At 39.7% G+C, this 21,779-nt stretch overlaps 1 protein-coding gene and 1 pseudogene across 5 annotated transcripts in view; one reads left to right on the top strand and one right to left on the bottom strand.

The window, feature by feature from the left end:
• Positions 1-21,779, bottom strand: part of ST7 (suppression of tumorigenicity 7) — a 348,571-nt gene that overhangs the window by 174,779 nt on the left and 152,013 nt on the right. The window lies entirely within an intron of this gene.
• On the top strand, positions 12,881-14,240 carry LOC150001909 (U1 small nuclear ribonucleoprotein A-like; annotated as a pseudogene).

Genomic DNA, 21,779 nt, shown 5'->3' with positions numbered 1-21,779 from the left:
CTATAGGATAGTTGTAATTAGTGTTGTAAAAGAACACTTTCAGTGGTTCTTGTGTTCACACTGGTGTTCCAACAGGCTCCTTACAGCATCAGCCATGCAAAATGTGCTTGAACTATTCCATCATCTTGAGAATTTGTTCACCAACTTCTCATCTATCTCTCCTTTACTGGAAGTTCTTTAAAAAAATACAGAAACTTTGTAAGGCTTGCAAAGTTAAATGTAGAAATTCATTACTTAATGGGCCAGAATAGAGATAAGGACCTAAATGTGTTCAAAATACTTGTGGCAATCAGCTGTTTGAACAGATTAACTGTTAAATCTTAAAACGCAAGAAGGAACTAAAAAAGGTAAAAAGAATAATAACAAGAGTAATGGAATAACCACTCATATTTTAAAATTTTCCAGTAAATGCTCTAATTTATTAATATCAGCTTTCTCATTCATTTATCCAAATGTACTTAACTTATAAAAAGTACAAGACTCTCACTCAACCAGACCCCGGAGTTGAAAAATAAAAAGGTAAGACTGATCCTCCCCTTGAGAAGGGAAAATCAGATGCCCACACAAATAACACAGGACAGAATATGAAACATATCAGCAGAGAGGTACAGATAAAATCTAAAGGAAGGAAATATTACTTCCAACTTGAAGTGTAACCGAGCAAAGGGGGTCTTATTCATGTGTCGCCTTGGTGTAAGACCCAACAATTACTGTTGAGCAAAGCAGGTCTTTATTTACAATATTCCAACCTTCGTGGGGCTGTGAGCACTCCTGCTCAGAGCCCTGTTTGTGGCTCTCAGAGCAATCCCCATTGGATGCTGGGCCATGGCATACAGAGCTTGGATAGTCATTCTCGGACCCCAGTTCATGGCCCTCAGAATGAGGACTGTCCCTATTGGACACCTGTTCATGACCTTCAGGACCACAGCCATCCATATCATAACCCAGCTACACAGAAACTGACTGCCAGAGCCCACACAGCACATCACCTGAAGAGTACACCTAGCCCACCACCTTTTCCACTTCCAAGATGGCAGCACCCTCATGTGCAGCATCATCCAAGATGGCAGAGTAACCACATACCACCCACAAGATGGCAGAGCACCCACATGACTCACTCAAAATGGTGACATGCCTATGTGGCTCAGTGTCCGATCCCTGACATGCATGTGGGCTCAATTCACAGAGCCTAGGGGTTCCCTTCCTCCCCAAATTTGTTTTCTTACACCATTGTGGGTCCTGGCAATTGGCACCTTGAGCTGGGGCAGTTTCCTGAGACTGGGAATTCCCACACCCATGCTCCAGGGGTTGGTCCTTCCCATGTGGCTAGAACCTGGCGATAGTTTCCATCTGGGTCACCAAAACTGTTACCAGGCAAAGAGGGGCTCATTCACATGGCACCTTGGTGTATGACCCAACAATTAGTGTGTTGAGAAAAACAGGTCTTTATTTACAATATTCCAACCTGGGGGGAGTGGGGGGCTCGGAGCACTTCAGCTCGGAGCACTGTTTCCTCCCAAGACACAGAACTTCCCTTGCTTGCCAAAAGTCTGTAAACCAAAACCAAGCCCAATAGCTCCCCATTTCTTATTTGTCAGCTCTCTCCTTCAGGGTCTGGAGTACACTGTCCTCATCCTCCATATAACAGTTCAGAAAAGCATGTGCCATGTTACACTGTGTCATGGTGAAGTACCAGAGAGGCACAAGTCCTAAAAGTGTCCTCTCCATATGTCCTGAGTTCCAAGAGTCCAGACAGAGTCCGAGTCTGCAAGATAGAGTTCTTGGAGGCTTCAGAGTCAGCTGGAGCAGGCACAACCAAAGCAGCAGCACGCCTGCTTTCTCATAAGCCCAGGCCACCTAGCTGGATCCTGACTACAAACTGCATGGCTAGTTCTCACATGGCTGCTACAACATGCTTCTCCATCATGCTCCTCCAACACGCTCCTTCCATCGTGCTTCTTCTCATGGCAAACAGTGCCCTTCTATGTCCTTTCAAACCTCATGGCCGGTCTTTCACATTAGACTCCATGGCCAATGGCAGGGCCCTTCTTCATTCTTTCAAATAGCATAGCCCCCTTCCTTATGGCTCTCCTTTCATTATGGCTCTTCCCTTCAGGAAAGTCTCAGCTATCTCCTTGTGATTGATATGCAAAGTATTTTAAACAGTATCATCCAGCCTTTTACCAGCCCTAGCTATCAGGCTACCATAGATATGCAAAGTACCTTAAAAGCTGTATTATCTCCTCCCCCCTCATCCCCAAAACCACGGGCTGTGGGGAATTTGGGGATGGGGCTCTGTCACAGAAGGGTGAGAGAATCTTAATGGATAATATGTCCTTCTGGGCTTTGAAAGAAGGATAAGCTTTGAACATGAGATTGGAGAAAAGAGATGATAAGGATTCCAGACCAATTTTACAGCACACACAAAGGAATTAAGTTGGCATGCAAGGAGGATGAGGAGAAACGGGTAGAGAATGCTGGCTCAAATGTCACTTCAAGATACTCAGATTTCATGTGGCAAATATTGAGAAGATACCTGCCATTCATGAACAGAGATGTGACCAAGAAAGATGTGTTTAGTAGTGATGAAGTAGTATGTAAAATGTATAGCTTTGGGAGATATTTCAGAGGGGAGTTCCTGTAATACCATTAGGGTGGAAAGTTGGGCATATCATGTTGCAGAGGTAAATTCAACAGGATGTGGTTCTTAACAATGTGACAAAAATGGTGAGAGTCTGGAGAAAGTTGGTTAAGTAGGGCCAAAGTCAAAATGCAAGTGATTAGAGACAGTGAGTGGTAAGGAAATTATGGCAGCAAGCACAGACTACTTCTACAGGAAGTCCGGCAGTAAAGAGATGAGGCCTTATATCATTAAGTGTGACTTAAGTTAAAAGAAAATATAAATAGCACCATATGAGTTAGTATGTGAATTAGGAATAAAACTCAAACCTTTATTTCATTGCAACAAGATCAGTCCCGCTGAGAAATCCTAAAAGAATGACTAAAACAGAATGAAGCACTTTATTTGAAAGGACTTTGAACCTGACAATTACATATATGTTTATTCCCATTTTATCAGTTATGATTAAGTGACGAAGTAAAAATAAATCTATTTCCTATTCTATTTATGCTGATTTTTGCATTTTCTATTAATTTACTTGTTCTGCTTTGAAATCATCTGCTAACTTACAGCTAAAACATCTACCTCAAAGGAAGATTATGGTTTGCGCCAGAGAAGGAAGGAAAGACCATGGGGTAGTAAAATTCAAATTGGACTTTTTAAGTTAGCTATTTCTTTGCATTACATTCTCTAACAGTTCAACTGCTAACTCATCTTTTGAGTGCAAAGCTGCCCCATAACAGAAGGTCTGCTGAAAACTGTTTTTCCCTCTGGATGAGGGTGCATAACCCAAAGAGATAACAAGTCACAGGGGAAACCACTAGACAGGCCAATATTTTAGTAGTCAGCTGCTCTACTTGCCTGATTGTCCAGAGTAAAGCTTCATTATTTCCAATTCCAGTAACTAGATTTGGCTTTACATTTGCATCAAGTGACAAGTTACTGCTCTTCCAGAGGGCACCTGAAATTATCTCCCCAGATCCAGGGCTGGTCGAAAATTATAAGTGGTAAATCACAAATGCACCTGGCTTTAAGTAACATCTATATGTGATAGTCAATGGGAATTGGAGCACTGATATTTTCAAATATTGGTAAGACAGTTTTTTTTAAATCTATTAAGAGATGCAAATAAATTCCAGATGTCCTGTGTCATCCCTAATACAAATGCTCCCAATCCCTGTGAACGGCCAGTTTCTCCCTTTCAAATTATTTCTATCTCAAATAGTTTTCAGGCATTGACAAGTATCTCTACGAATGACCCATTCATCTGTAATGTAAAAAAAGAGTAACAAAATAAACATCCTTGTACCTATAAAAAAAGAAAGAAAGATAGAAAGAAGTTTGCATGTCTTTAATTAGCAACTGCCTAATGCTATGCATACCTCAAAGTCCAGGCAGTCTACCTTCAGGTAGATCAGTAGTTAGTTTAAACCCAAGGTTAAGGAGGCCACAGTCCTGAGTCTGAATGAGTCAGTGAACCTCATACCAAGAAATCCTGTGCCACAAACTCAAAAGGCACCTTTTCACAAATGAGTATTACCAAGGGGAGACCAACCATCACATTACAACAGCCCCATTTTAAAAGAAAAAAAGTGGATTAATTTTTAAGGTTTTTCCAAAACATTCTAAAATATAAAGACAAAAACTTAAATCACTACTCCCTCCCCATTCTGCCAAAAGGAAAAGCAAAACTAGCACACCAGCACTACTGATGATAACACAGGCTATATTTTTCTTATGAATAATTGCTAAGATAAAATCATGCAAACTGACAAGATGTAAAGACTAGAACACAAAGAAATATTGAACATAATTACTCAGTAAGAAGTACAGCTAAGTAATTTGCAAAATACTACCTTTGATATAAGTCAAATCATTATCTGCAAAATGACCAATACAATACCATCCTTATGGAGACAAAAAAAAAAAAAAAAAAAAACTCATCAGGCCCTACTTTTAAATATATGTTTCAACTTCCAGTCAAGATTGAAGCATAGACAGATATGCTGCATCTTCCTCCACAACTAAGAAGGAATACAACTACCTCAAAACAAGAGATAACCAGAAGTTCCAGAAAACCGAGCTGCATGGAAGTCCAACAAACAAAGATATGAAGAAATACGCATCCAGACATGTAGGAGGGGCAGAGCCGGGGCAGAGAGGACTTGGTGTGGCAGTGGCAGTGGCAGGCCAGCAGAAAGCGCAGTTACATGTTTTAAATAATCAGGAGGGACACCTGGGGAGTGTTCCCAGCTCCTGACCTGATCCCACAGATCACAGTTCCAGCACCAGGGAAAAACAAGCCTCATTGCTTCTGACTGTGCAGACCAGTGGGGGTTGGGGAAGAGGAAGAAACTGCCGGTCTCTCAGCAGAGTCCACTTGTTTAAAGGGCCTCCACAGTCCTAGAACATCTGCAGACCCACCCACTCTGGGAACAACAGCCAGGGCAACAGCTAGAGAGATGCCAATCCCATATGAAAGTGGGATAAATTTCTGGAAAAGGGGCAAGTGCTCAGCTAGCGGCACTGTTCCCTCTCTGAGCCCTCCCCCACATACAGCACAGCATGGTGAAATGGGTCGCCCTGTACTGACAAATACCTAAGGCTCCGCCCCCTATTACATAAGAGGTGCGACAGCCCTGGTCCAAATCACAGAGGCAAACACAGAAAGATGAGGAGACAGAGAAGTACGACCCAGAAGTAGCGGCAGATCAAGGTCCCAGTGGCACTGTAGAGGCATCAGCTATTCTCTGTAAAAAGTCGCAGAGGTTTGCTAAATATGTAAATATGCAAGGGCTTCAGATGTTCTCTGTAAGAAGCAGCAAGAACTTGCCAAAAAGCCTTGGAGAGAGGAATGCAGGGAGGAGTGTTGTAGCAATTGGTGATTTACAAGCTAAAAGGACCTCAGCCTCTATCACCTTCCATTTGCTTGTGTCTTATTTATAACATTTGTGAAAGTTATACTTTACAGGATATCTAGCCCTTCAAAGATAAATTGCTTCGCAGAGAATTTGTCCCTGGCTGGAGAGCTATGCTGCCTCCGGAGATAACTTTATGGCCCTGCGAACTTTTGGCCTTGCGAACTTCTGGCCCTGAGAACTTTATTCTTTATTCCTGTTTGACACTCCTGCAGCCCTGTCCTTCCACCCCACTTCCCAACAAGCTGCTTCTCACTAGAGAGAGAGAGAAGAGAGCCAGATCCTATATAATCCCCTAGCTAAAAATCCCAGGGAGTCGGAGCTCTGTTTGAGACAAGTTCTCTGCCCACCAGCCGCTAATAAACTTTGCTTGCTTTAATCCATTGCTCCGGAGTGTTCAATCTCGCTCATGTAGCCGCAACAGCACAACTAAGCAATGAGCAGATAGCATGCCTAACGGATGAGGAGATAGATAACTTAACAGAAGCACAGTTTAAGGCATTGGTGATTAGGATGCTCACAACTCTGACAATGAAGATTAAACAGGACGGGGAAAGAATGAAGGCTATCCTGGCTGAAATGAAAGGAAATCCATATGAAACAAGTGGTGAAGGAAAGGAAAGCAGGGTTCAAATCAACAAATTGGAACATAATGAAGAAACAAAACAGCCAACCAGTACAGAAGGAGGAAATAAGAATTTCAAAAAATGAGGAGAGGCTTAGAAACCTCTGGGACAGCTATGAACGTGCCAACATCCGAATCATAGGGTTGCCAGAAGGTGAAGAAGGAGAGCAAGAAACTGAAAATTATGTGAGAAAATAATGAAGGAAAACTTCCCTAATTTGGGGAAGGAAATGGACATACAGGTCCAGGAAACACAGAGGGTCCCAAACAAACTATACCTAGGGAAGACCACACCAAGACACATAATCAAAATGCCAAAGGTTAAGGGTAAAGAGAGAATCTTAAAAGGAGCAAGAGAGAAGAGGAGCATTACCTATAAAGGGTCACCTATAAGACTGTCAACTCATTTCTCAAAAGAAACTTTGCAGGCAAGAAGGGACTGGCAGGAAATATTCAAAGTGATGAAAAGCAAGGCTCTACAATCAAGATTACTCTATCCAGCAAAGCTATCATTCAGAATGGAAGGGCATATATAGTGCTTCCCAGACAAAGTTAAGCTGAAGGAGTTCATCATCACCAAGCCATTATTATATGAAATGTTAAAGGGACTTATTTAAGAAAAAGGATATCAAAACTATGAACATTAAAATGAAAACAGTATCACAACTATCAACAACAGAAGCTAGGGGATGAAACAAAGGTAAACTAAGCAGACAACTAGAGTGGGAACAGAATCCTATGATATGGAGAGCATGTGGGGGGAGGTCAGCTGGGAGGGGGAACGGGGAGAGGGAGGGAAATGGTGCAGGAATTAAGAAGCAAGGTAGGAGGGTGGGGAATAGACAGGGGGATGTTGAGAAGAGCTTTATGTACAACCCATGGACATGGACTAAGGGTGAGGGACTGCTGGAGGGAGGGGTGTTTCTGGGTGGAGGGGAGCAAAGGGAAAAGAAATTGGGACAACTATAACAGCATAATCAATAAAACATACAAAAAAAGAAAAGATAAAATATCTTAATATGTGTGGTTGGTAGCAGAACTTTACTACTTGTACAAAATTTGACTTATAGTAACAATATATAGCCTTTATATGAACAAAATAACTCTAAATAAAGTCTATTCAGGTAATTTTTCCTTTATTTTCCTTTGTATGTACATTCTGTATGATTTTTGGGACAAAGGAAGGGTATCCTGTACCTTAAAAAGTTGACGCAACAAAGAAAAACTGGGGTTATTTTTGGATTCAGATGTCAAAAGTTAGTCAAAAACAAGTGTCAGATCTAACTCAATGAAAATTTTGTTCCCTAGTGCAAAGCCTTGGGTCTTTTGAGCATTGAGACAGAGTCTTGGTCAAATTAGAGATAAGATCTAGGCCTCAGTTGTATTTAAGTTCCAAGCCCAAAAAATCAGCAAGGCCAGGCAGGGCAACGCCATGGATGACATCAGAACCAAATGCGATGACTAATGACTTCATCCCCTAGTGCCAGAATCATTAGAGACCATGAAAGAACACACTTAAAAGAGCTAATGAATATTCTATTGAAACGCTCACCTGGGACCTCCCCTAAGATCCCTGCCTTTAGAGAGGGGATAAAAAAAAAACCTCAGGACAGAGGACCCAGATTGGCTCTCTCTCTCAAGCATGCCCACACCTTTTCCCACCCTCTGCTATCCCTAGAGTGGCTCCCTCTCTGGAGCACTCTCCCACCTTTCCCCCCTCTCCTTAACCCAAGTGTGCATATCCTTGCTTTCTTTCTCCTGAGTTCCAAGAGCACTTCTTTTGCCTCTGTAACTTGTTTCCTGAGCCCATGCAGCCCAGCTGGCTCACTTCTACCTCTATGATTTTCTAAATAAACTTTTGCTTGTATTTGAGTATTATCTCTGAATTCTTTCTTAGCCAGAACTCAAGTACCAAGGTTGCTGAACCAAGTTCCAATCGCCAGTAACACTGTTGTACTATTTCACCAATAACACATATACTTCAGAGATGGGCAAATCAGAGGTTGGGAAACTACAGACCACTATCTGTGTTAGTAAATAAAGTTTCTGTGAACACTGCCATTCTCATTAGTTTACGTATTGTCTATGGCTGTTTCATGTTACAACAGCAGAGATGAACAGTTATGACAGAAACTCTATGGCCTACAAAGCTGGAAACATTATTTGGCTCTTTAGAGAAACAGTTTGCTGATTCCTTGTCTACATTAAATAAAATCAGTGCTTCTCTGGTATTTTCTATAACATTCCTCTAATGGCAGAAGAAATTTAAGTATGTACTCCAGGGGAGTCATAAACCTGTTTGAAAAGCATATATTTAAATATTGTAACCATTTGCCCCTTCAAATGCTGTGGGGAAATAATCAGTACTCAAATGATGCTGCCATTCCTCAACACTTTACATCTGAATTTCTCATTTCCATCTCGCAAACCTAAATTGTAAAAGAGTAAAACCAAGCTAAATAAAAACTACTTGAAAACACAGAATACTGATTGGTTGGTCATTTAAATCGTGAAAGTCTTTATGTCTTAGAGAAACTATGACAGTAAGAAGAAGATAAAATTATTAAAACTTCTCTTACATGTTATATCAAATCACACCTGAAACAGTTTCTATGAAAATGCTATGATCTGAAGAAAGTTTCAATAAACTTAGTTTAACTAATTGTAGTAAGATGTCCAAACATTTTTCTGAATCCAAAACATCGAAAAGAATAATTTGAAGAGCATTTAAAATCAAAGCACTCAAGGCTGCCATAAATACCTTAGTATTCTGGACTTAAGGAGGATTAATAAGAGCAGCAAGGAGCTCCTAAGGCTGTGTTGGGCACCTAATATAAGCTTTCCATGATAGCTGTTACTATATTCACAAAATTGTAGTTTTATTCTATTATTATTATTTCTTTAATCAACACTTGAGATAGTACCCTTGTACAGTTTCAAGTTATGATCATTATTTCTTTTCTTTTGAAACAAAATACAGTATTCCCTCACTTATGGTGGGTATTACGTTCTAGACACACACACACACACACACACACACACACCCGCGATAGGTGAAAATACGCGAAGAAGAAACCTTACATTTATTTTAGTACTTATATATATTTTAAGGCTTTATAAACCCTTCCCACACACTTTTAAACCGTTCCCACTCCCTTATTAACCTTTCCCACTTCCGTATTAACCTTTTCCACACTTTTATAAACACTACTTATGTTCTTAAACATATTCTACACTCTTAATCCTACGTAACTTTAACAACATATATATACAGTACCGCAAAATCCTGCGATACAGCGAAAAATCCGCGATAAATAATTAAATATATTTTTAAAAATCCCATGATACAGTGACACAGCCGTGATAAGCAAATCGCGATATAGAGGGACTACTGTGATAATTTTCTTGCATTTACTTCAGCTGTGCCTAAGCAGCTGGCAGCAACCCAAGTACAAAATGCAGCACAGTGAAGCGAAGTACCTCTTTCATTAGCATCACGTGCCAGGGCAAGCCTGACTGCAATTCCACTTGGTGTTTTCTTTTAACCTGTCTCAAAAGATCTCTTCTCAGAATCTGCATCAGTATGTTAATTCTGGCACTGGGTTCTGAGTATTCATTCTTCCCCTAGTTTTATATCCCCTAAAATCACGGTTCCCCATCCCAAAATGGAAGGCAAATGGTACATTAGTCAAAGAAACAGAATGAGTGCCACATAGGTGAGAGGCATGCGCCATGAGTATTAATATAACCCAAACAAGTATAATCATTACAAAGAGAGCTGGCACACATTAGTTACTCTCTGCACAAAAGAAGCTGCAGCTAACCTTAGTGAAAGTTAGGAAGCTCTACTTTAGTCATTCAGAGGAGGCCTTCCTTTTACTAATTGACAACTCTGGATTCCTAAGACAGCCAATTATTTTCAGGAGCATTACTAAAGTCTCAAAATAAATTTGAATTTGCATTAATTGAAAATACATGACATACTGCAAATAGGTAGGAGTAAAGTAGAAAAAAACATAGGATTGAATAGTTTGTGAGAAAGTTAAAATCATCCTTAGCAGTTGCTATTAATTTATAAACAACCTAACAATGTTTCAGTAAGTGGGATAAAGTCATAATAGCAATAAAACTGATGGGGGACTCAAATGTTGGAAAATTCTAGTTTCAGGTAACAGCTAATAAGCTTAGTAATCAATGTATGTGTAAGGGGCAAGGAAACTGGTGACTCCCAAACCAGTAGAAAATAATTAGCAGCAAAGGGCAAATGTAATTAGAGGGTCTCTGAGCCAGAAGGGGCATTCCCCAGCTCAGCACAAATGCTTCTGAGGACAAAGGCTATCTGAGATTGAAGGGGGGGCGGGGGGAGATAGTCATCACCAAACTCTGGGAAATGGGAAAATGTAGCTAGACAGCCCAGCAAACAAGATAGAGAAATTTCAAAGAAGAGCTGGAGACAGACCTATAACCAGATCACCCTGAGTTAATTTTCACCCTCAGTTAATTTAGTGAATCATGTTAGATTGTAACTCTGGAGTATCCAGCATGGAAAAATGGAGGAGAAAGAGGGGGAGAGGGGAAGTGGGGGGGGACTTTTACTCGCATTAGGATAAAAACAGCCAGCTCCATCTTTTCGGCATGCACCTTGATTTCACTCAAGTTCTGTGTCCCAGTATTTTATTCTGAGCGTTTCTCACAGTATGACCCACCTTGACTCCAGGAAGCCATAAGCAGTTCCATGTTTGTGCCTCAGGAGGATTGCAAGCAACCAAGATGTTATCTGAGCCATTACACCCCAGGGTGAGATTCCACCCAGGACACAGATGAAAAAAAGCTGCAGCTTTATCTAATTAACCTTTTCCCTGAATCACAAACCCCTTACACTTTTCTTCTCTTTATAAAAAGGGCCCATTTATGATGGAATTTAAAATAGTCTATTAGGGTACAAACCCATTGTCTTCTCAGATTACCGACCATCTGAATAAAGCACCCATAAAGATTCAATCCCTGTCTCTGCTTATTGGGTCTGGTAGATGACAGGCAGCATGAACACCAGCTTTTCCAGTTTCAAAACAAGTTAGTACCGGATCAGAGCTACCACCACCCTGAAGCACAGAAAGAAAATTATTTTTATTCAAGAGAAGAATAGTGAAAAAGGAATAAAAGAAAAATTCATTAAGCTTAAAATGTACATTTATGGCAAGAATAGTAATTTACTCAAATGAGACAAGTGTCCTAAACTACGAGCCTCACAAAAATATATGATATTGCCTTTCACTCTTTACAGTGTATAATGAGAATACCAAAGAGGCCTAAACATCAGATTTGCTAAATTTTTTTTAACAGACCTAAAAACAAACAAAAAAATACTAATTTGTAAGCATGAAATTGAAAATAAAAAAGCTGCAGAGGCTTCCAGAAAATAGTCCATAACCCAACACTGTGTCAATAAATATCTGTTGGATGCTGAATGAAATGTCACTGTGTAGAATTTAAGGGAATGTAAAAGAATTTATTGGAACCTCCTTTCTAATACAGTTGAGGAAAAACACTGGAAAGTAATTCCTGAATTACCTGTTATGGGTCTGACAGAGTCTCTCTTTGACTAGGCTTTAATCGGGATCTTCTGAATCCCCTTTCCAACTGGGCCTTGACTTTTAGACTTGCCTGTCTGCCTTTGCATCACCCAGTTTTATCAAGAATCTTATTAAGTAGGTTCAGCCAGAATCCCCCAACTATTTTATTACCCTCAATATCTGACCAAGTGATAGCTGATCATCCTAGTCTTCCTTCAGCAAGAATCCTGTTAGGTAAGTTTAGCAAGAAATTGCCTAACCCTCTTAGTAGTTTTCCATCTACTGATTCCTCGCCCCCCAACTCCTACCCTGCTTCTTGGCTATATATCCCCACTTTTTCTTGTATCTGAATTGAGCCTAGTTCTATATTGAGGTCTCCTTCTCCCTGTTGCAATTGTCCTGAACAAAATTTGTATTTACTGCTCTACCATCCAGCTCTGGTTTTCTTTGACAGGTTTTAGTCATTGTGCCAGTCTGGAAAACAGTTTGACATTTCTTAAAAATGTTAAACATAGAGTTACCACAAGATTTCCATGAGAATTGAAAAAAACATGTCTTCACAAAAACTTGTATACAAATGTTCATGGCAGTATTCATAAGGCCAGGAAAAAGAAACTACCCAAATCATCATCAAATGATGAATGGATAATAAAATGTGGTATAGCCATACAACAGAATTACATTCAACAATAGAGAGGAATGAAGCACTGATACATGCCCTAACACTGATGGACCTTGAAAACATTGTGCAAAACTGAAGAAGTCAGTCTCACAAAAGGTCATTATGTTGTATGATTCCATTTATATGAAATTTCCAGAATAAGGAAATCCAGAGACAGAAAGTAGATTGGTGCTTTCCAATGGATGTGTGTGTGAGGAGAGGGGGGCGGGTAATGGGACATGCCTTCTAATGGGTGAGTTTCTTTTGGGGTGATGCAAATGCTCTAAAATTAGATAGTGATGACAATTGCACAGCTCTAAAACCCACGGAATTGTATACTTCAACAGGGCAAGTTTTACTGTATATGAATTATATTTCAGTAAAGCTGTTATTATATATAAAAAAAAGTCATTTGACCCAGAAACCTAGCAGAAGCCACTTGCCAGAGCAATGGCTCTGTTGCCCTACTTGGCACCACTCTCCATGGGAGTTCCTCAAACCTGCCCCAAACACACTGTATCAACAACTCAATGAGAAGATCAAGAAGGATTAGCTCAAGAAGTCCCTGTATGCCATCTCCTCCAGTTTAGCCAGATCCTGGATATCCTGGTGTCATGGAGCCTGAAGACAAGGGGCCAGGCTTTTGTCATCTTCCAGGTCAGCAGTGCCACCAATGCCCTGTGCTCCACACAGGGTTTCCTTCTACAACAAGCGCATGCGCATCCAGTACACCAAGACTGACTTGGGATATCATTGCCAAGATGAAGGGCAACTTCGTGGAGTGAGACCATAGTGGAAGAGGAAGCCCAAGAGCCAAGAGGGTCAAGCTGTCAAGAAGGAAACGCATGGCAGGGCACTTACCTTCATAGTAGGAGGCAGCCCCGGGGCCTGTCCAGGCATGCCAATGTCACAGGCACGCTGCATCATGCATCATGTGCAGAGTCAGCCTCCCTACATGCCGCCCCCTGGCATGATCCCACCTCCAGGCCTCGTACCGGCCACATCCCATCAGGGACCATACCCCTATAGCAGCTCATGCCAGGCCAGATGCCACCTGCCCAGCCTCCTTCAGAAAACCCAGTAAATCATATCTTGTTCCTACAACCTGCCAGGGGAAACCAATGAGTTCATGCTGTCCGTGCTTTTAAACTAGTTCCTGGTGTGAGATACGCTCACAATAAAAACACCAGGACACAGGACTTCAGCAGTAACCGAGGCAGTTGTTTATTCACAGATCTGCAGCTCCAGGGACAGCCAAATCAAAGGTATGCACCATCAAACAGAGCTTACTAGTTTTATCCTAACACGAGTAAACCCCCACTTCTCTCCTCCCCTCCTCCTCCTCCGTTTTTCCATGCTGGATTCTCTGGAGTGATTAACTAAATTAATTGAGGGTAGTAATTAACTAAGGGTAATCTGGTTATTGGTCTGTCTCCAGCTCTCCTTTTAAGTTTCTCTAACTTGTTTGCTGGGCTGTCTAGCTACATTTTCCCATTTCCCTGTTTGGTGATGAATATCTTCCCCTTTGATCTCAGAGGCATTTATGTTGAGCCGTGGAATGGCCCTTCCTGACTTGTAAGTGTGCTAATACTGTTTACTCAGGCTCGGAGACCCCCTAATTCAAGATTACATTTGTCCTTCGCTGCTAATTATTTTCTACTGGTTTGAGAGTCACCAGTTTCTCTGCCCCTTACACTGGCTTCAAGGAGGTCCGGCTGGTTCCAAAGTGGCACAACATCGCCTCCATGGAACTTAACAATGAGATGCAGGCAGGGGCAGCCCATGATGCCCAAAGGGCGTCAAGATCACCAAGAACAACTCCATGAAGATCTCCTTTGCCTAGAAGTAGTGCCTTTTTCCCTGTGCCTGCCCCTACCCCTTTAGGGGCCTTCCATTGGCTCAGCTCCTGGAAGGTTAAGTCCCCCTCAGAGGCCTTCTTGGAGCCTCATATGTAAATGAATAGTTACATGGCACTGTACCCAAATAGTGTCTCCAGACATTTCACTTGGCATAGGTAGGCTGGAATTAAAGGGTTTGTTTTTGTTTGTTTTTGTTTTTTGGATGTTTGATTTTATTTTTTTTTTAAATGTAATTTGTTCAGTATATATTTCTTGAGGGCTTACCATATATATGCCAGGCACTGGGAATAAAACAATACATAGACATGGTTCCTGCCCTCCCAGAGTTTATAGTCTTATACAGGAAGCCTGGGTTTAAATCCTGGCTCACGATTTACTGTTGTTATCTGGGGAAGTATCTTCTTCCTCATCTATAAACAGTTAAAGGTCATACTCAGTGACTGGCATATTGGAAGGGCACCCTAATTGTTAGTTATTATTATTAAGTGAATATAAAGGCAAATTATAAATGCCGGGAGAGAGAAAGAATATAAACAAAACAGGAGAGCTTAGATTGGAAGGTATCTCTTCAAGAAATAACAGTGAGGCTGAAACCTAAAAGATGGATCAGTTGAACATTGTCAGAAAAATTCTTAAAGAACTGCAGACAAAGAAAAGTGCAAGTACAAAGGTCTTGAGGCAATCAAGGGTATGAGGCATTCCAGGAACTATGTAAGGTCAGGGGACACTAAATAAGTGAGGGAAAGATAAGCAAGAGAAATAATGTGCTGGGTTTTGTAGACCAAAATAAGTATTTCAAATTTTACTCTAAGTACAATGGAAAAATCACTGAAGGCTTTTAAAGAAGGATATGATCCAAATAATATTTCAAAGTGGGAAGAACATGCAGTCAGAAGGCTACTGCTGTGTTCCAGAGGAAAGATAATGGTGACTTGGATTATACTTTGGTAGAGATCCCAAGTGGTGATTCTGGGCTGAGATACAAAAATGAAAACAAGGAATAATGGCAGAATCCCTTCCTTTCTGTTTTACATACCCAGCCTGCACTGCATAGAACATAAAAGGACAAGTGAACATGCTGTAGAAGAAAATGTACCGTACCAGACTTGAATCAAAAAGCCCTCAAATTCCTGATTCTACTCCCAACCAACTACAGAATCTTGGCACATACATTCTCCTTGAGCCTGTTCCTTATCAGTATAATTAGAATAAGAGCACCCAACCTCACAGGATACTCGAAGACAACTGACTATGTGAAAGTGTCTGCAGAGTATCAGGCAGAGTGCTCTATAACGGCCAGTCAATTTAAGAGATATACCCAGAACAAATACAAAATACAGATCATGATTAATATTAAGGAACAATTTGCTTTTTGGTTGTTTTGTTTTAATGAACATATAATAAGGTTCTTAAATATACTCCAGCCTATACAGAACACAGTAGGGATCTATCTACTTCTGTTCCATGGCACTTACTTGCTGGGAAACCTGTACAGTTATTGCAGATAAAAGTCCTCTTCCAGAGGCCTATCTCTGGGATCAAGTGTTATTTAAAGAAAGTTTTTCACTGAAGAAGCCCAGACCAGGGAATACAATCTGCAGAAAAGCAGTGAACATTTTGCTATAAAATAAGTGTATGAAGGGAGCATGAGGGTTGATTTTAGGAGATATTCTGGCAAAGTTCATGACAAATTTATCTTTTTTATATGTTTAAACTTCTGAGATTTATAAATTATACACAAATTCCGCGTGAAAAAACCAACACTTTGGTATTCCTGATGAAGGTGATGATACCTCTGTACACATTAGAGTCACCACCTTTTCTGAAACATATTTGTAGTAAGGGTACACTTGGGACTTTTCTGAAGTTAAATGGTTGTGAAAAAAGCAAATTCTGAGACTTTTCTGGAAGCTCCTGACAGCAGCCCATATAGAAAAGTAGTTTTTTAGTTACCTTGATATTTCATTAATTTTTTGCTGACTTTTTCTATTACATCATACTTCTTAAAAATTTCTAAGAAAGCAACAACTTAGAGAAAATCAAAGGACTATGTGTTTATTTACTAGTAAATTGAGTCAGATAATGAAAAATGTTTAAAAAAAAAACCTTTCCCATGTATACTGTCGCATAAATTTTTGTCTTCAACAGAAAAAAATTTTGTTTTATGGCTTAATAAAATAGCACATTAAAAATTCAAAGGTAGCAAATCAAAAAAATCTTTAAATGCCATATTATGTTGTTATAGCTATGTTAATTATTGAGTAAATATAAGGAAATTAAATTATTTTCCTGAATAGGATTTAATGTTCTGAAAATTACTGTACTTCAAATATTATACAAAGACAGTGATAAAGATTATATATGTAAATTATGTCCCCTGGGTAGAAAGAAATGAGACACTGGAGGATAAATACCACAGATATTTTCTGAGTTACTGTGTGGTTTTCAAAATCCTGCTTCCTTTAAAGAAACAAATAAATTATGCTTCTATATAAAATGGTAAAAAGATGACAGACACCAAGAAATCAGCATATGAAATTATTTTATGCAAACAGAGACATAAAAATCTTTCTCCACAGCCTGTTCAGTGAAGGAAATCTCTTCAGTGAAGGAAATGCAGTGAATGAAAACAAAACTTTACCATCTGAAAACCTTTTATTTTTGTGCGGGACTTAAAGCAAAAAAAAAAAAAAAAAAGGGAAGAATTGGAACTGCATTTTATTATTTATGTAAAATCATCAGAATATTATAGAAATAATCTATCACCCAGATTTTCTTTCTAATTTAATTCTGCCTAGGATCACAAAACAGAACTGAATGACATTAAAAAAAACAATAGCCCAAGAGCAAACAAAAAAAAGCAAACACTTAAGATTCTACTTATTTTTATTTTCATTGTGATTTTTTTTCCATGTACAGGATTATGCACCTATTACAGTCTGCCTAAAAATCAGTACTTTGAAGTATCATTCGATATAGATTAAGAGTCTCAGCACAAGTCAAAACTGAAAGATTTCTTAATTTTCTCTTTCTTCCTCTTGAACACTAAAAAACTAAAGGAAAGTTTCCTTTTGGTGCTCCACTCTACCTGACAATAATTCTAACTGAAGTGACAGATCTAACCCGTTATTTTTAGCACAGAACATAATATGTTGGTCACAAGAAGTGCTGGCCAAGCTCAGGAGAAACCATTTCTGCTTTTGTCTCTCGTTCTGAAGTTTATCCAATGTTTGATACACAAAGTACATAAACATTAACATTTTTCCTAATAAGAACCTAAATTAAATTTATCTTTGAAGAACTAATGTGATTATACATTTTGAGGTGCTTTCACAAATGTATTGTATACTAGAAAATTTAACACATATAAAATATGTTAATGTCCTAGAAAAGGAAAAGAAAATAATTAAAATACATGAACTGAACTGCTATTTTAATAGGTTAACTCAATGAAATAAATTCCATAGAATACTGTAAAAGTGTGATTGAATTTCATATCACAATGACCAAAAGATTAATAAGCTATCATCTTTAACTAACCAATACCGTTTCTGACCTACATGACAGCATATGTGGCACTAGAATGAACTCTCTACTTGGAGATTTTAAAAGTCTAGAATAAGATTATTTATTCTTGTTCTGTGAAATATGTCATTGGAATCCTGATAGGAATCACATTGAATCTATATATTGCATTGGGTAGTATGGACATTTTAATGATGTTAATTCTTCCTATCCATGAACACGGTATGTGTTTCCACTTATTTGTATCTTCAGTTTATTTCTTCAGTGTTTTATAATCTTCCAAGTATAGGTCTTTTACATTCTTAGGTTTATTCCTAGTTATTTATTCTTTTTGAAGCACTTGTGAATAGGATTGTTTTAATTTCTCTTTCTGATAGTTCATTATTGGCATATAAAAATGCAACTGATTTCTGGATATTAATTTTGTATCCTGCTACTTTGCTGAATTCATTGACCAGTTCTAGTAGTTTCTTGGTGGAATCTTTGGCGAACCCTATGAACAGCATCATGTCATCTACAAATAAAGACAATTTTACTTCTTCCTTTCCAATTTGGATGCCTTTTATTTCTTCTTCTTGTCTGACTGATGTGGCTAGGACTTCTAGGACTATGACGAATAAGAAAGGTGAAAGCAAACATCCCTGTCTTATTCCTGATCTTAAGGGGAACGCTTGTAGTTTTTGCCCCTTGAGTACGATGCTGACATTGGGTTTGTCATATATGGCCTTTACTATCTTTAAGTATGTTCCCTCTATTCCCACTTTGCTGAGAGTTCTTACCATAAATGGGTGTTAGATTTCATCAAAAGCTTTTCTGCATCTATTAATATGACCAGGTGGTTTTTATCCTTCACTTTGTTTATGTGGTGAATCACATTTATTGACTTGCAAATGCTGTACCAACCTTGAATTCCTGGAATAAATCCCACTTGATCATGGTGTATGATCTTTTTGATGCATTGCGGTATTCGGTTTGCTAATATTTTGTTGAGAATTTTAGCATTTATGTTCATCATAAGTGATATAATTTTCTTTCTTTGTAGTGTATTTATCTGGTTTTGGAATTAGGATAATGCTGGCCTCGTAAAATAAGTTTGCGAGCCTTCCCTCCTCTTGTATTTAATAAATAGTTTGAGAAGGAGAGGTGTTAGTTTTTCTCAGAATGTTTGGTAAAATTATATGGAGCCACAAAAAGCCCTACATAGCAACAGCAATTCTGAGGAAGAACAAAGTTGGAGAAATCATGCTACCTAATGTCAAACTATACTATAGGGTCATAGTAATCAAAACAGCATGGTACTCGCATAAAAACAGACACATAGATCAATGGAACAGAACAGAGAGCCACAAAATAAACACACACCTTTATAGTCCATTAATATTCAACACAGGAAACAAGCACATACAATGAGCTAAAGATCGTTTATTCAATAAATGGTGTTGGGAAAGAAAATTGGACAAATAAGTGCAGAAAAATGAAACTAGACCACCTTCTTACACCACACACAAGAATAAATTTAAGACTTCTGGCCAAGACAGAGGCGTAGACAGACATGCTGCATCTCCCTCCACAACTAACAAGGAATACAACTACCTCAAAACTATGAGCAACCAGAAGTTCCAGAAAACCGAGCTGCATGGAAGTCCAACAAACAAAGATATAAATAAGAAATACTCATCCAGACAGCTAGGAGGGGTGGAGAGGATGTGGTGTGCTGGCAGCAGCACCAGTGGCGGTGGCAGCGGCAGTGGCAGGCCAGCAGAAAGCGCAGTCACACATTTTAAAAAGTGAAGAGGGACTCCTGGGGAGCACCCCTAGCTCCTCACCAGACCTTGCACAGCTCACGGTCCCAGCACCAGGGAAAAATCAAGCCTCATTGCTTTTGACTATGCAGATCAGTGGGGGTTGGGGTGGAGGCGGAAACTGCTGATCTCAGCAGAGTCCGCTGTTTAAAGGGCCCCCACGGTCCTAGAACGTCCACAGACCCACCCACTCTGGGAACGATGGCCAAGGCAGCAGCTAGAGGGGTGCCAGTCTGGTGTGGAAGTGGAAGAGGTGCCTGGAAAAGGGGCGAGTGCTGGGCAGGCAGCATTGTTCCCTCTTGGAACCTTCCCCCACATACAGCACCACACGTGGTGAAATAGGTTGCCCTGTACTGATGAATCCCTAAGGCTCCACCCCTTACAATGTAACAGGAGCGACAGCTCTACCTGGGATGTGAAGGCAAACAAACACAGGAGCCTGTCAGAATGAGGAGACAGAGAAGTATGGCCCAAAAGGAGGAACGGATCAATGTTCCAGTGGGAGAACTAAGCAACGAGGAGACAGTCAACCTCACAGATGAGGAGATAGACAAGCTAACAAATGCAGAATTCCAAACACTGGTGATAAAGATGCTCACAGGCTTGACAGATATGCTTGAGTACGGCAAACGCATAAGAGAAGAAGTGAAAGCTATGCTAAGTGAAACAAAGGAAAATCCACACAAAACCAATGGTGAAGGGAAGGAAACCTGGGTTGAAATCAATGATTTGAACCATAAGGAAGAAAAAAACAGTCAACTAGTACAGAATCAGGAAACAAGAATTGAAAAAAATGAGGAAAACTTTCCAAATTTTGCGAAGGAGTTAGACATACAGGCCCGGAAAGCACGGAGGGTCTTGGGCGAGCTGAACCCAGAAGGGACCACACCAGGACACATCATGACTGAGATGCCAAAGGTGAAAGATAAAGACAGAGTCCTGGTGGAAGCAAGAGAGAGGCGGAGAGTTGCCTACCGGGGTGGGGGTGGGGTGGGGGGGTGGGGGGGCGAGGGTGTGCCTATAGGACTATCAGCTGATTTCTCAGAGGACACTTTGCAGGCAGGAAGGGACTGACAAGTAGTATTCAATGTGATGAAAAGCAACCTACAACCAAGATTACTCTATCCAGCAAAACTATCATTTGGAATGGAAGGGCAGATGAAGTGCTTCCCAAACAAGGTGAAGCTAAAGGAGTTCAGCATCACCAAGCCATTATTATATGAAATGTCAAAGGGGATTACTTAAGAAAAAGAAGATCAAAACTATGAACACTAAAATTACAACAAACTCACAACTATCAACAATGGAATCTAAAAAATAAAAACTAAATCTAACTAAGCAAACCAGAATAGGAACAGAATCATAGTATGGGGATCATTGGGAGGGTCATCAGCTAGGAGAAGTGAGGGGGAGAAGTGGGGAATGGTGCAGGGACTAAGAAGCATAATCAATTGGTACAAAATAGGGGGAAGTTAAGAATAATATAGAAAAGGGTGAAGTCAAAGAACTTACATGCATGACCCATGGACATGAACTCAGTGGGGTGGGATTGCTGGAGGGAAGGCGGATACTGGGCAGAGGGGAGCAAAGTGGAAAAAAATTGGAACTACTGTAACAACATAATCAATAAAATATACTTTAAAAAATAAAGAATAAATTCAAAATGGATCAAAAACTTAAATGTCAAGCCTGAAACCATAAAAATCCTAGAAGAAAACATAGGCAGCAAAATCTTGGACATTGCTTGTAGCAATATTTTATTGGATATATCCTCCCAAGCAAGGGAAGAAAAAAATATATATAAACAAATGGAACTATATCAAACTAAAATACTTTTGCACAACAAAGGAAATCATCAACAAAATAAAAAGATAACCCACAGAAAGAACATAAGACCCCTATGTTTATTGCAGCATTATTTATAATCTCCAAGGTATGAAAGGAGCCCAAGTGTCCAGCAACACATGAGTGGACAAAACAATTATGGGACATTTACACAATGGAATACTACTTGCCCATAAAAAAGAAGAAAATTTTACCCTTTGTAACAGTATGGATGGACCTAGAAAACATTATGTTAGGTGAAATAAGCCAGTCTGAGAAAGACAAATACCATATGATTTCACTCAGATGAGGAATTTAATAAACAAATTGAACTAACAAGGAAAATGAGGACAGACTCACAGATGGAGAGCA

This window comes from Furipterus horrens, unplaced genomic scaffold, assembly GCF_987537825.1.
Source record: "Furipterus horrens unplaced genomic scaffold, mFurHor1.1.pri manual_scaffold_9, whole genome shotgun sequence".
NCBI classification, from domain to species: domain Eukaryota; kingdom Metazoa; phylum Chordata; class Mammalia; order Chiroptera; family Furipteridae; genus Furipterus; species Furipterus horrens.
The sequence above is the reverse complement of the archived record's forward strand: the minus strand, read 5'-3'. Positions and strand labels throughout refer to the sequence as shown.